Here is a 15,541-nt window from a genome sequence, read left to right as displayed (position 1 = left end):
GGCCGCCGGCATGTGAGAGCTCTCAGCTGAGCGCCCGGCCGCCGGCATGTGAGAGCGCTCAGCTGAGCGCCCGGCCGCCGGCATGTGAGAGCTTTCAGCTGAGCGCCCGGCCACCGGCATGTGACAGCTCTCAGCTGAGCGCCAGGCCACCGGCATGTGAGAGCTTTCAGCTGAGCGCCCGGCCACGGGCATGTGACAGCTCTCAGCTGAGCGCCCGGCCGCCGGCATGTGACAGCTCTCAGCTGAGCGCCCGACCGCCAGCATGTGAGAGCTCTCAGCTGAGCGCCCGGCCGCCGGCATGTGAGAGCTCTCAGCTGAGCGCCCGGCCACCGGCATGTGACAGCTCTCAGCTGAGCGCCAGGCCACCGGCATGTGAGAGCTCTCAGCTGAGCGCCCGGCCGCCGGCATGTGACAGCTCTCAGCTGAGCGCCAGGCCACCGGCATGTGAGAGCTTTCAGCTGAGCGCCCGGCCACGGGCATGTGACAGCTCTCAGCTGAGCGCCAGGCCACCGGCATGTGAGAGCTTTCAGCTGAGCGCCCGGCCACCGGCATGTGAGAGCTCTCAGCTGAGCGCCCGGCCGCCGGCATGTGAGAGCTCTCAGCTGAGCGCCCGGCCGCCGGCATGTGAGAGCGCTCAGCTGAGCGCCCCGGCCGCCGGCATGTGAGAGCGCTCAGCTGAGCGCCCGGCCCCCGGCATGTGAGATCGATCAGCTGAGCGCCCCGCCACCGGCATGTGAGAGCTCTCAGCTGAGCGCCCGGCCGGCGGCATGTGAGAGCTCTCAGCTCAGCGCCCAGCCGCCTGCATGTGACAGCGATCAGCTGTGCGCCCAGCCGCCGGCATGTGAGAGCGATCAGCTGAGCGCCCGGCCCCCGGCATGTGAGATCGATCAGCTGAGCGCCCCGCCACCGGCATGTGAGAGCTCTCAGCTGAGCGCCCGGCCCCCGGCATGTGAGAGCTCTCAGCTGAGCACCCGGCCGCCGGCATGTGAGAGCTCTCAGCTGAGCGCCCGGCCGCCGTAATGTGAGAGCGATCAGCTGAGCGCCCGGCCGCCGGCATGTGAGAGCGATCAGCTGAGCGCCCGGCCACCGGCATGTGACAGCTCTCAGCTGAGCGCCAGGCCACCGGCATGTGAGAGCGATCAGCTGAGAGCCCGGCCACCGGCATGTGACAGCTCTCAGCTGAGCACCCGGCCGCCGGCATGTGAGAGCTCTCAGCTGAGCGCCCGGCCGCCGTAATGTGAGAGCGATCAGCTGAGCGCCCGGCCCCCGGCATGTGAGAGCGATCAGCTGAGAGCCCGGCCACCGGCATGTGACAGCTCTCAGCTGAGCGCCCAGCCACCGGCATGTGAGAGCTTTCAGCTGATCATTCACAATAGTCTGCTGCCGGTAAAACTGTAAAGAAGAAAAAGAAAAAAAAGCTCTCTGTTTTGTACGATCTGTTGCATCCGTCGTTCTGTGCGATCTGTTGCATCTGTCGTTCTGTGCGATCTGTTGCATCCGTCGTTCTGTGCGATCTGTTGCATCCGTCGTTCTGTGCGATCTGTTGCATCCGTCGTTCTGTACGATCTGTTGCATCCGTCGTTCTGTACGATCTGTTGCATCCGTCGTTCTGTACGATCTGTTGCATCCGTCGTTCTGTACGATCTGTTGCATCCGTCGTTCTGTACGATCTGTTGCATCCGTCGTTCTGTACGATCTGTTGCATCTGTCGTTCTGTGCGATCTGTTGCATCCGTCGTTCTGTGCGATCTGTTGCATCCGTCGTTCTGTGCGATCTGTTGCATCCGTCGTTCTGTGCGATCTGTTGCATCCGTCGTTCTGTACGATCTGTTGCATCCGTCGTTCTGTGCGATCTGTTGCATCCGTCGTTCTGTACGATCTGTTGCATCCGTCGTTCTGTACGATCTGTTGCATCCGTCGTTCTGTACGATCTGTTGCATCCGTCGTTCTGTACGATCTGTTGCATCCGTCGTTCTGTACGATCTGTTGCATCCGTCGTTCTGTACGATCTGTTGCATCCGTCGTTCTGTACGATCTGTTGCATCCGTCGTTCTGTGCGATCTGTTGCATCCGTCGTTCCGTGCGATCTGTTGCATCCGTCGTTCCGTGCGATCTGTTGCATCCGTCGTTCCGTGCGATCTGTTGCATCCGTCGTTCCGTACGATCTGTTGCATCCGTCGTTCCGTACGATCTGTTGCATCCGTCGTTCCGTACGATCTGTTGCATCCGTCGTTCCGTACGATCTGTTGCATCCGTCGTTCTGTACGATCTGTTGCATCCGTCGTTCTGTGCGATCTGTTGCATCCGTCGTTCCGTACGATCTGTTGCATCCGTCGTTCCGTACGATCTGTTGCATCCGTCGTTCCGTGCGATCTGTTGCATCCGTCGTTCCGTACGATCTGTTGCATCCGTCGTTCCGTACGATCTGTTGCATCCGTCGTTCCGTGCGATCTGTTGCATCCGTCGTTCCGTGCGATCGGTTGCATCCGTCGTTCCGTACGATCTGTTGCATCCGTCGTTCTGTGCGATCTGTTGCATCCGTCGTTCTGTACGATCTGTTGCATCCGTCGTTCTGTGCGATCTGTTGATCCGTCGTTCTGTGCGATCTGTTGCATCCGTCGTTCTGTGCGATCTGTTGCATCCGTCGTTCTGTGCGATCTGTTGCATCCGTCGTTCTGTGCGATCTGTTGCATCCGTCGTTCTGTGCGATCTGTTGCATCCGTCGTTCTGTGCGATCTGTTGCATCCGTCGTTCTGTGCGATCTGTTGCATCCGTCGTTCTGTGCGATCTGTTGCATCCGTCGTTCTGTGCGATCTGTTGCATCCGTCGTTCCGTGCGATCTGTTGCATCCGTCGTTCCGTGCGATCTGTTGCATCCGTCGTTCCGTACGATCTGTTGCATCCGTCGTTCCGTACGATCTGTTGCATCCGTCGTTCCGTACGATCTGTTGCATCCGTCGTTCCGTACGATCTGTTGCATCCGTCGTTCCGTACGATCTGTTGCATCCGTCGTTCCGTGCGATCTGTTGCATCCGTCGTTCCGTACGATCTGTTGCATCTGTCGTTCTGTGCGATCTGTTGCATCCGTCGTTCTGTACGATCTGTTGCATCCGTCGTTCTGTACGATCTGTTGCATCCGTCGTTCCGTACGATCTGTTGCATCCGTCGTTCCGTACGATCTGTTGCATCCGTCGTTCCGTACGATCTGTTGCATACGTTGTGCCACTATATGCAACACAATGCAACGGATGCTGTTCAACGCAAGTGTGAAACTAGCCGTATCGAGGAGCTCCTGTCCGACGCCCACCACACAGCTGCATATAATGGCCCTGCAACACCCTGACCTCCCCTTCGCACCATTCAAGGATGGGCTATTTGGGTGTTGTGAGATCCAAGTACCCCTGCCCTACTGCCACCCCCATCCGCCCTGGGGCCCAGCTCCACCTGAGGAAAGCTACACCAACCAAGCTGCGCCACCATCTGCCCCAGAGGTCCGCATCCCGCAGCGGTGGCACCTAACATGCCGCATACCACAGGTGGAGCCACGAATAAACTGTCATCATCCCCTTCCTATTCCCTAAACAGCACCGCCTGGGTCACGGAATCGGGCCACGCCAGCGCGGCGCCCCAGGAGCAGAACTGTGGCCCGGTGCGGGCGTGTCGCTAGGTATGCACAGGGTAGGTATAACAACATACTCCTCCCAAGTAAAGGCTACATTTTGACTTGTTTTTTGATTTTACGAAGCATACAACGTGCCACCATGATGAGTGACAATAAACCGCTGGTTACTCGGTGAGGCTGGGATAGACGTGCTCCTGTCCAGGAGGCCGCGGAGAGGCGCAGCCACGTTCCTGGGGCAGCTGGAGGCAGGTGAGGTTACCTGGAGTGAGAACGTGAGGCACTGCACTTACGAAGCACCATGACCAACATGAGTCTGTCTACAAGCTGGGAGTCCCAGAAGCAGGGGGCACAAGCCATGCAGCAGGCATCGGCCGCACGGGTGGCCTTATGGTGGTGGGCTTGGCTGCAGTAGACGAGCAACCACAGTTCAGGAGATTGACCTTCACCTGTTGCTTGGGACTTGGTCAGTGGAAGGTGATGCGAGCTGGCAAGGACCTGCAGGTGCTCAGGGAGCCAAGGAAGGTCTCCAGATAACAAAGGAAGGCTGAGGAATCGCAGCTGGTGAGAAGAAGCAATGCAATCAGGACGATGGAGGTCAGAGGAGACCTCAGCCCCTGGTACCACGGCTGAGGAGGCAGCAGAAGGCCGAGCCAAGGTCACAGGTGTCTGCAGCAGGTGTGAGGAGGCCTGCCATCACCCCCACAGCCCCGGGCTCAGGTAATGGGGGCTTCAAACAAGAGGAGCCGAGGAAGGCGGCCGAAAAATGGCCGAGCAGCAATCCTACAGAGAACCCGAGACCCATATACCCATGGTATATAGCATCAGAAGATACCCCAGTATACATCACCGAAATATCAACTATACAGGGACATATGTGCCGAAAGATATACTGCCAATATACATCACTAATATATACCGCCACTGTATACCGCCTATATATACCGAAATATATACCACCACTGTGTACCGCCAATATATACCGAAATATATACCACCACTGTATACCGCCAATATATACCACCAAAGTATGCTGAAATATCAACTATACAGGGACATATGTGCCGAAAGATATACTGCCAATATACATCACTAATATATACCACCACTGTATACCGCCAATACATACCGAAATATATACCACCACTGTATACCGCCAATACATACCGAAATATATACCACCACTGTATACCGCCAATACATACCGAAATATATACCACCACTGTATACCGCCAATACATACCGAAATATATACCACCACTGTATACCGCCAATATATACCACCAAAGTATGCCGAAATATCAACTATACAGGGACATATGTGCCGAAAGATATACTGCCAATATACATCACTAATATATACCACCACTGTATACCGCCAATACATACCGAAATATATACCACCACTGTATACCGCCAATACATACCGAAATATATACCACCACTGTATACCGCCAATACATACCGAAATATATACCACCACTGTATACCGCCAATACATACCGAAATATATACCACCACTGTATACCGCCAATATATACCACCAAAGTATGCTGAAATATCAACTATACAGGGACATATGTGCCGAAAGATATACTGCCAATATACATCACTAATATATACCACCACTGTATACCGCCAATACATACCGAAATATATACCACCACTGTATACCGCCAATACATACCGAAATATATACCACCACTGTATACCGCCAATACATACCGAAATATATACCACCACTGTATACCGCCAATACATACCGAAATATATACCACCACTGTATACCGCCAATATATACCACCAAAGTATGCCGAAATATCAACTATACAGGGACATATGTGCCGAAAGATATACTGCCAATATACATCACTAATATATACCACCACTGTATACCGCCAATACATACCGAAATATATACCACCACTGTATACCGCCAATATATACCACCAAAGTATGCTGAAATATCAACTATACAGGGACATATGTGCCGAAAGATATACTGCCAATATACATCACTAATATATACCACCACTGTATACCGCCAATACATACCGAAATATATACCACCACTGTATACCGCCAATACATACCGAAATATATACCACCACTGTATACCGCCAATACATACCGAAATATATACCACCACTGTATACCGCCAATACATACCGAAATATATACCACCACTGTATACCGCCAATATATACCACCAAAGTATGCCGAAATATCAACTATACAGGGACATATGTGCCGAAAGATATACTGCCAATATACATCACTAATATATACCATCACTGTGTACCGCCAATATATACCGAAATATATACCACCACTGTATACCGCCAATATATACCACCAAAGTATGCCGAAATATCAACTATACAGGGACATATGTGCCGAAAGATATACTGCCAATATACATCACTAATATATACCACCACTGTATACCGCCAATACATACCGAAATATATACCACCACTGTATACCGCCAATATATACCACCACTGTATACCGCTAATATATACCACCAAAGTATGCCGAAATATCAACTATACAGGGACATATGTGCCGAAAGATATACTGCCAATATACATCACTAATATATACCATCACTGTGTACCGCCAATATATACCGAAATATATACCACCACTGTATACCGCCAATATGTACCGAAATATATACCACCACTGTATACCGCCAATATATACCGAAATATATACCACCACTGTATACCGCCAATATATACCGAAATATATAGCACCAATACATATCACTTATACTGAAATATATACCGCCAATACATATCACTAATATATACCACCAAAGTATACTGAAATATATACCACCACTGTATACCGCCAATATATACCGAAATATATACTGCCAATATATAGCACTAATATATACCGAAATATATACTGCCAATATATAGCACTAATATATACCGAAATATATACTGCCAATATATACCACCAATATATCCCTCCAATATATACTGTAATATTTACCACCAGTATGTACTGAAATATATGTATATGTGTGTGTATGTGTATATATATACCACCAATACCAAAATACAGTATATACCGAAATATGTACTACTAATATATACCGAGATATATACCATAAATACAGTAATACCACCAATATATACTGATATATGTACTACCACTATATACTATCAAATTATTACACCACTATATACCGAAATATATAGCACCAATATAATAATAATAATAATAATAATAATTAATTTATTCATTTATATAGCGCTATTAATTCCACATCGCTTTACATACATTGGTAACACTGTCCCCATTGGGGCTCACAATCTAGAGTCCCTATCTGTATCTGTCTTTGGAGTGTGGGAGGAAACCAGAGAACCCGGAGGAGACCCACACAAACACGGGGGGAACAAACAAACTCCTTACAGATGGTGTCCTTGGTGGGATTTGAACCGAGGACCTCAGCGCTGCAAGACTGAGTGCTAATCACTGAGCCACCTCAAGATTGCAGTGCTAACCACTGAGCCACCTCAAGACTGCAGTGCTAACCACTGAGCCACCTCAAGACTGAAGTGCTAACCACTGAGCCACCTCAAGACTGCAGTGCTAACCACTGAGCCACCTCAAGACTGCAGTGCTAATCACTGAGCCACCTCAAGACTGCAGTGCTAACCACTGAGCCACCTCAAGACTGCAGTGCTAACCACTGAGCCACCTCAAGACTGCAGTGCTAACCACTGAGCCACCTCAAAACGGCAGTGCTAACCACTGAGCCACCTCAAGACTGCAGTGCTAATCACTGAGCCACCTCAAGACTGCAGTGCTAACCACTGAGCCACCTCAAGACTGCAGTGCTAACCACTGAGCCACCTCAAGACTGCAGTGCTAACCACTGAGCCACCTCAAGACTGCAGTGCTAACCACTGAGCCACCTCAAGACTGCAGTGCTAACCACTGAGCCACCTCAAGACTGCAGTGCTAACCACTGAGCCACCTCAAGACTGAAGTGCTAACCACTGAGCCACCTCAAGACTGCAGTGCTAACCACTGAGCCACCTCAAGACTGCAGTGCTAACCACTGAGCCACCTCAAGACTGCAGTGCTAATCACTGAGCCACCTCAAGACTGCAGTGCTAATCACTGAGCCACCTCAAGACTGCAGTGCTAATCACTGAGCCACCTCAAGACTGCAGTGCTAACCACTGAGCCACCTCAACACTGAAGTGCTAATCACTGAGCCACCTCAAAACTGCAGTGCTAACCACTGAGCCACCGTGTACTGCAGTGCTAACCACTGAGCCACACCCAAGATTGCAGTGGTAACCACTGAGCCACTCCAAGACTGCAGTGGTAACCACTGAGCCACCCCAAAACTTCAGGGCTAACCACTGAGCCACCACAAGACTGCAGTGGTAACCACTGAGCCACCCCCAAGACTTCAGGGCTAACCACTGAGCCACCCCAAGACTTCAGGGCTAACCACTAAGCCACCCCAAGATTGCAGTGCTAACCACTGAGCCACTCCAAGACTGCAGTGGTAACCACTGAGCCACCCCAAGACTTCAGGGCTAACCACTGAGCCACCCCAAGACTGCAGGGCTAACCACTGAGCCACCACAAGACTGCAGGGCTAACCACTGAGCCACCACAAGACTGCAGGGCTAACCACTGAGCCACCGTGTACTGCAGTCTTGCAGCGCTGAGGTCCTCGGTTCAAATCCCACAAAGGACACCATCTACAAGGAGTTTGTATGTTCTCCCCGTGTTTGCGTGTGTTTCCACGTATACTGAAATACATACCATGAAAATATAGCAAAATATATAGCATTAACATATACCACCAATATATACCGCAATACAGTGGGGACAGTCATTATTCAGCCCCAGTTGTGCAGGTTCTCTCCTTATAAATATGAGATTTGCCGGTGACTGACATCAGAGGTGACCACAACTATAAGGCTATGTGCCCACGCTGCGGATTTACCGCGGATTTTGCCGCGGATTTACCGCGGATTTTCCGAAAATCTGCAGCAGCGGCACTTCCAGGCCATTTCAATGGCATTTTGGAAATGCTGTGTCCATGCTGCGGATTTTTCCGCGGCGGATTTGCCGCGGATTTTGATCCGGAAAAATCTGCAGCATGTCAATTATTGTTGCGGATTTTGGGTATAGAATGGGGAAAAAAAAAAAAAATCTGCATCAAAATCCGCGGTAAATTCGCGGTAATCCGCGGCAAAAATAAGGTGCTGATTTGCCGCGAAAGTCGCGGATTTTCATGCAGAAAAATCCGCAGGTACATTCTACCGTGGACACATAGCCTAAGGCCATGTGCCCACGCTGCGGAAAATGTGCGGATTTTCCAGAAATCTGCAGCACAGCTACTCCCCAGCCATTTCTATGGCATTTGGGAAATGCTGTGCCCACGCTGCGGATTTTTTCGCAGCGGAAATCGTGTGGAAAAATCTGCAGCATGTCAATTATTGTTGCGGATTTTCGTGCGGATTTTGCCTATTTAATTGAATTAAAAAAAAAAACGCAAAATCCGCGTCAAATCAGCATCAAATCCGCACCTATGAAAAGGTGCGGATTTCGGGGGAAAGCTGCGGATTTTGATGCAGAAAAATCCGCAGATACAGAGTCCCGTGGGCACATAGCCTAAGAGACACAATGAGAAAATCCAGAAAATCCCCGCCTCTGATTTGGGAAGATTTTACTTGCAAATTATGATGGAAAATAAGTATTTGGTCACCTATAAACAGAAGCTTTGTGTGTCCCAGACCTGTAGCCTCTGCTATAGGAGGCTCCTCTGTCCTCCACTCATTACCTGTAGCCTCTGCTATAGGAGGCTCCTCTGTCCTCCACTCATTACCTGTAGCCTCTGCTATAGGAGGCTCCTCTGTCCTCCACTCATTACCTGTAGCCTCTGCTATAGGAGGCTCCTCTGTCCTCCACTCATTACCTGTAGCCTCTGCTATAGGAGGCTCCTCTGTCCTCCACTCATTACCTGTAGTCTCTGCTATAGGAGGCTCCTCTGTCCTCCACTCATTACCTGTAGCCTCTGCTATAGGAGGCTCCTCTGTCCTCCACTCATTACCTGTAGCCTCTGCTATAGGAGGCTCCTCTGTCCTCCACTCATTACCTGTAGCCTCTGCTATAGGAGGCTCCTCTGTCCTCCACTCATTACCTGTAGCCTCTGCTATAGGAGGCTCCTCTGTCCTCCACTCATTACCTGTAGCCTCTGCTATAGGAGGCTCCTCTGTCCTCCACTCATTACCTGTAGCCTCTGCTATAGGAGGCTCCTCTGTCCTCCACTCATTACCTGTAGCCTCTGCTATAGGAGGCTCCTCTGTCCTCCACTCATTACCTGTAGCCTCTGCTATAGGAGGCTCCTCTGTCCTCCACTCATTACCTGTAGCCTCTGCTATAGGAGGCTCCTCTGTCCTCCACTCATTACCTGTAGTGGTGGCTCCTGTGTGACCTTATCAGTATTGAAGGCATGGACACAACGAGGGGGACGGGGCCTTCTGACATCCCCAGTGTCAGCCATCGAGAGCACAGCTTCACTATTCTGATATAGGGAGCGGGACCCCGACAGCTTCAGGCCGAGAGGACACTCGGGAACATCTACATAATTGTGCATGGAGGCAGGCTCCGGACCACTGAGCAGTACCAGTGTGGACGGACCCCCGGACGAGCTCCCCCGAGCGGCACCCAGAGACTCGGCTTACTCCTGTGTCAGAGCCTGCTTACTGACTGCACCAATGTCTACACAGCCCGAGTACACTGCCCTCCCTGTGCCCTGCCTGCCCGCACAGCCCGAGTACACTGCCCTCCCTGCGTCCTGCCTGCCCGCACAGCCCGAGTACACTGCCCTCCCTGCGTCCTGCCTGCCCGCACAGCCAGAGTACACTGCCCTCCCTGCGTCCTGCCTGCCCGCACAGCCCGAGTACACTGCCCTCCCTGCGTCCTGCCTGCCCGCACAGCCCGAGTACACTGCCCTCCCTGCGTCCTGCCTGCCCGCACAGCCCGAGTACACTGCCCTCCCTGCGTCCTGCCTGCCCGCACAGCCCGAGTACACTGCCCTCCCTGCGCCCCGCCTGCCCGCACAGCCCGAGTACACTGCCCTCCCTGCGCCCCGCCTGCCCGCACAGCCCGAGTACACTGCCCTCCCTGCGCCCCGCCTGCCCGCACAGCCCGAGTACACTGCCCTCCCTGCGCCCCGCCTGCCCGCACAGCCAGAGTACACTGCCCTCCCTGCCTCCTGCCTGCCCGCACAGCCCGAGTACACTGCCCTCCCTGCACCCTGCCTGCCCGCACAGCCAGAGTACACTGCCCTCCCTGCCTCCTGCCTGCCCGCACAGCCCGAGTACACTGCCCTCCCTGCCTCCTGCCTGCCCGCACAGCCCGAGTACACTGCCCTCCCTGCACCCTGCCTGCCCGCACAGCCAGAGTACACTGCCCTCCCTGCGTCCTGCCTGACCGCACAGCTCGAGTACACTGCCCTCCCTGCCTCCTGCCTGCCCGCACAGCCCGAGTACACTGCCCTCCCTGCACCCTGCCTGCCCGCACAGCACGAGTACACTGCCCTCCCTGTGTCCTGCCTGCCCGCACAGCCCGAGTACACTGCCCTCCCTGCGCCCCGCCTGCCCGCACAGCCCGAGTACACTGCCCTCCCTGCACCCTGCCTGCCCGCACAGCCCGAGTACACTGCCCTCCCTGCCTCCTGCCTGCACAGCCCGAGTACACTGCCCTCCCTGCCTCCTGCCTGCCCGCACAGCCCGAGTACACTGCCCTCCCTGCACCCTGCCTGCCCGCACAGCACGAGTACACTGCCCTCCCTGCGTCCTGCCTGCCCGCACAGCCCGAGTACACTGCCCTCCCTGCGTCCTGCCTGCCCGCACAGCCCGAGTACACTGCCCTCCCTGCGCCCTGCCTGCCCGCACAGCCCGAGTACACTGCCCTCCCTGCGCCCCGCCTGCCCGCACAGCCCGAGTACACTGCCCTCCCTGCGTCCTACCTGCCCGCACAGCCCGAGTACACTGCCCTCCCTGTGTCCTGCCTGCCCGCACAGCACAAGTATACTGCCCTCCCTGTGTCCTGCCTGCCCGCACAGCCCGCACCACGCCATCCTCCATCACCTTCTACAGAGTCCCGGGGTCTCCCCTACCCGTGGAGGGATCATCATCTGGCTGCCCCGCTCCATCTCCCCCGGGTACTCCTATCGGCAGTGGCGGTACTCCACTTACCACGAACCACAGGTGGCGTCACAAACTATCCCTTGTAAATAAACCCCCCCTTCAATTGAGTGGCCGCTGAGCCCCGGGTCTGGGGACCCTCGAGACACAGCAAATCCCCTGAACAGAGCAGTCCGACTGCTGCAGGGGGCGGCACAGAAACACAACTCGTGTTTGGAGGAGACAGAATGCTGAGTTGGATCCAAAGAACACCATACCTACTGTGAAGCATGGAGGTGGCAACATCATGTTTTAGGGCTTCTCTGCAAAAGGACCAGGACAACTGAGCCGTGTACATGAAAGAATGAATGGGGCCAGGTATCGTGAGATTTGAGAGCAAACCTCCTTCCATCAGCGAGGGCATTGAAGATGAAACGTGGCAGGGTCTGTCAGCACGATAATGATCCCAAGCACATCGCCATGGCAACGAAGGGGCAGCTTCATAAGAAGCACATGAAGGTCCTGGAGTGGCCTAGCCAGTCTCCAGACCTCAACCCCATAAAGAACCTTTGGGGGGAGATAAATGTCCCTGTTGTCCAGTGACAGGCCCAAAACATCACTGCTCTAGAGGAGATCTCCATGGAGGAATGGCCAACATACCACCAACAGGGAAAAACCTGCAGATGTCTCTATAAAGACAATGGAGGGAAAACCTGCAGATGTGTCTGTATAGAGAGCGGAGGGAAAACCTGCAGATGTGTGTGTATAGAGAGAGGAGGGAAAAACATGCATATGTGTCTGTATAGAGAGAGGAGGGAAAAACCTGCAGATGTGTCTGTATAGAGAGCAGAGGGGAAACCTGCAGATGTGTCTGTATAGAGAGCGGAGGGAAAACCTGCAGATGTGTTTGTATAGAGAGGAGGGAAAAACCTGCAGATGTGTCTGTATAGAGAGCAGAGGGAAAAACCTGCAGATGTGTCTGTATAGTGAGCGGAGGGAAAACCTACAGATGTGTCTGTATAGAGAGCGGAGGGAAACTAAGGGTTTACACTGTAGAGGTGGAGGTGTTGCGCCCAGGGTTATGGGGTACTCGGTCCCGGGCAGTGTATATCTGGGAATGTAACGGTGGTGTCCGTTGCCTGGTTCCGTGCCCTGGGCCCTTTTTGTAAAGGGGGGTATTTACAGGGGTAATTTATTAGATTAGTGTTCACATGTGACGTCACTTGCGGGTTGCGGCTATGTATATATACACTTAGGTCCAGAAATCTTTGGCCAGTGACACAATTTTGGCGAGTTGGGCTCTGCATGCCACCACATTGGATTTGAAATGAAACCTCTACAACAGAATTCAAGTGCAGATTGTAACGTTTAATTTGAAGGTTTGAACAAAAATATCTGATAGAAATTGTAGGAATTGTCACATTTCTTTACAAACACTCCACATTTTAGGAGGTCAAAAGTAATTGGACAAATAAACCAAACCCAAACAAAATATTTTTATTTTCAATATTTTGTTGCGAATCCTTTGGAGGCAATCACTGCCTTAAGTCTGGAACCCATGGACATCACCAAACGCTGGGTTTCCTCCTTCTTAATGCTTTGCCAGGCCTTTACAGCCGCAGCCTTCAGGTCTTGCTTGTTTGTGGGTCTTTCCGTCTTAAGTCTGGATTTGAGCAAGTGAAATGCATGCTCAATTGGGTTAAGATCTGGTGATTGACTTGGCCATTGCAGAATGTTCCACTTTTTTGCACTCATGAATTCCTGGGTAGCTTTGGCTGTATGCTTGGGGGTCATTGTCCATCTGTACTATGAAGCGCCGTCCGATCATCTTTGCGGCATTTGGCTGAATCTGGGCTGAAAGTATATCCCGGTACACTTCAGAATTCATCCGGCTACTCTTGTCTGCTGTTATGTCATCAATAAACACAAGTGACCCAGTGCCATTGAAAGCCATGCATGCCCATGCCATCACGTTGCCTCCACCATGTTTTACAGAGGGTGTGGTGTGCCTTGGATCATGTGCCGTTCCCTTTCTTCTCCACACTTTTTTCTTCCCATCATTCTGGTACAGGTTGATCTTGGTCTCATCTGTCCATAGAATACTTTTCCAGAACTGAGCTGGCTTCATGAGGTGTTTTCAGCAAATGTAACTCTGGCCTGTCTATTTTTGGAATTGATGAATGGTTTGCATCTAGATGTGAACCCTTTGTATTTACTTTCATGGAGTCTTCTCTTTACTGTTGACTTAGAGACAGATACACCTACTTCACTGAGAGTGTTCTGGACTTCAGTTGATGTTGTGAACGGGTTCTTCTTCACCAAAGAAAGTATGCGGCGATCATCCACCACTGTTGTCACCCGTGGACGCCCAGGCCTTTTTGAGTTCCCAAGCTCACCAGTCAATTCCTTTTTTCTCAGAATGTACCCGACTGTTGATTTTGCTACTCCAAGCATGTCTGCTATCTCTCTGATGGATTTTTTCTTTTTTTTCAGCCTCAGGATGTTCTGCTTCACCTCAATTGAGAGTTCCTTAGACAGCATGTTGTCTGGTCACAGCAACAGCTTCCAAATGCAAAACCACACACCTGTAATCAACCCCAGACCTTTTAACTACTTAATTGATTACAGGTTAACGAGGGAGACGCCTTCAGAGTTAATTGCAGCCCTTAGAGTCCCTTGTCCAATTACTTTTGGTCCCTTGAAAAAGAGGAGGCTATGCATTACAGAGCTATGATTCCTAAACCCTTTCTCCGATTTGGATGTGAAAACTCTCATATTGCAGCTGGGAGTGTGCACTTTCAGCCCATATTATATATAAAATTGTATTTCTGAACATGTTTTTGTAAACAGCTAAAATAACAAAACTTGTGTCACTGTCCAAATATTTCTGGACCTAACGGTACAGTCATATGAAAAAGTTTGAGCACCCCTATTAATGTTAGCCTTTTTTCTTTATAACAATTTGGGTTTTTGCTATTTCAGTCTCATATATCTAATAACTGATGGACTGAGGAATATTTCTGGATTGAAATGAGGTTTATTGTACTAACAGAAAATGTGCAATCCGCATTTAAACTAAATTTGACAGGTGCATAAGTATGGGCACCCTTATCAATTTCTTGATTTGAACACTCCTAACTACTTTTTACTGACTTACTGAAGCACTAAATTGGTTTTGTAACCTCATTGAGCTTTGCACTTCATAGGCAGGTGTATCCAATCATGAGAAAAGGTATTTAAGGTGGCCACTTGCAAGTTGTTCTCCTATTTGAATCTCCTATGAAGAGGGGCATCATGGGCTCCTCAAAACAACTCTCAAATGATCTGAAAACAAAGATTATTCAGCATAGTTGTTCAGGGGGAGGTACAAAAAGTTGTCTCAGAGATTTAACCTGGCAGTTTCCACTGTGAGGAACATAGTAAGGAAATGGAAGAACACAGGTACAGTTCTTGTTAAGCCCAGAAGTGGCCAAGAAAAATATCAGAAAGGCAGAGAAGAAGAATGGTGACAACAGTCAAGGACAATCCACAGACCACCTCCAAAGACCTGCAGCATCATCTTGCTGCAGATGTTGTCACTGTGCATCGGTCAACAATACAGCGCACGTTGCACAATGAGAAGCTGTATGGGAGAGTGATGCGAAAGAAGCCGTTTCTGCAAGCACGTCACAAACAGAGTCGCCTGAGGTATGCAAAAGCACATTTGGACAAGACAGTTACATTTTGGAAGAAGGTCCTGTGGAC

The sequence above is a fragment of the Anomaloglossus baeobatrachus genome, chromosome 5 (genome assembly GCF_048569485.1).
Source record: "Anomaloglossus baeobatrachus isolate aAnoBae1 chromosome 5, aAnoBae1.hap1, whole genome shotgun sequence".
NCBI lineage: Eukaryota > Metazoa > Chordata > Amphibia > Anura > Aromobatidae > Anomaloglossus > Anomaloglossus baeobatrachus.
Note: the sequence above shows the minus strand (reverse complement) of the source record.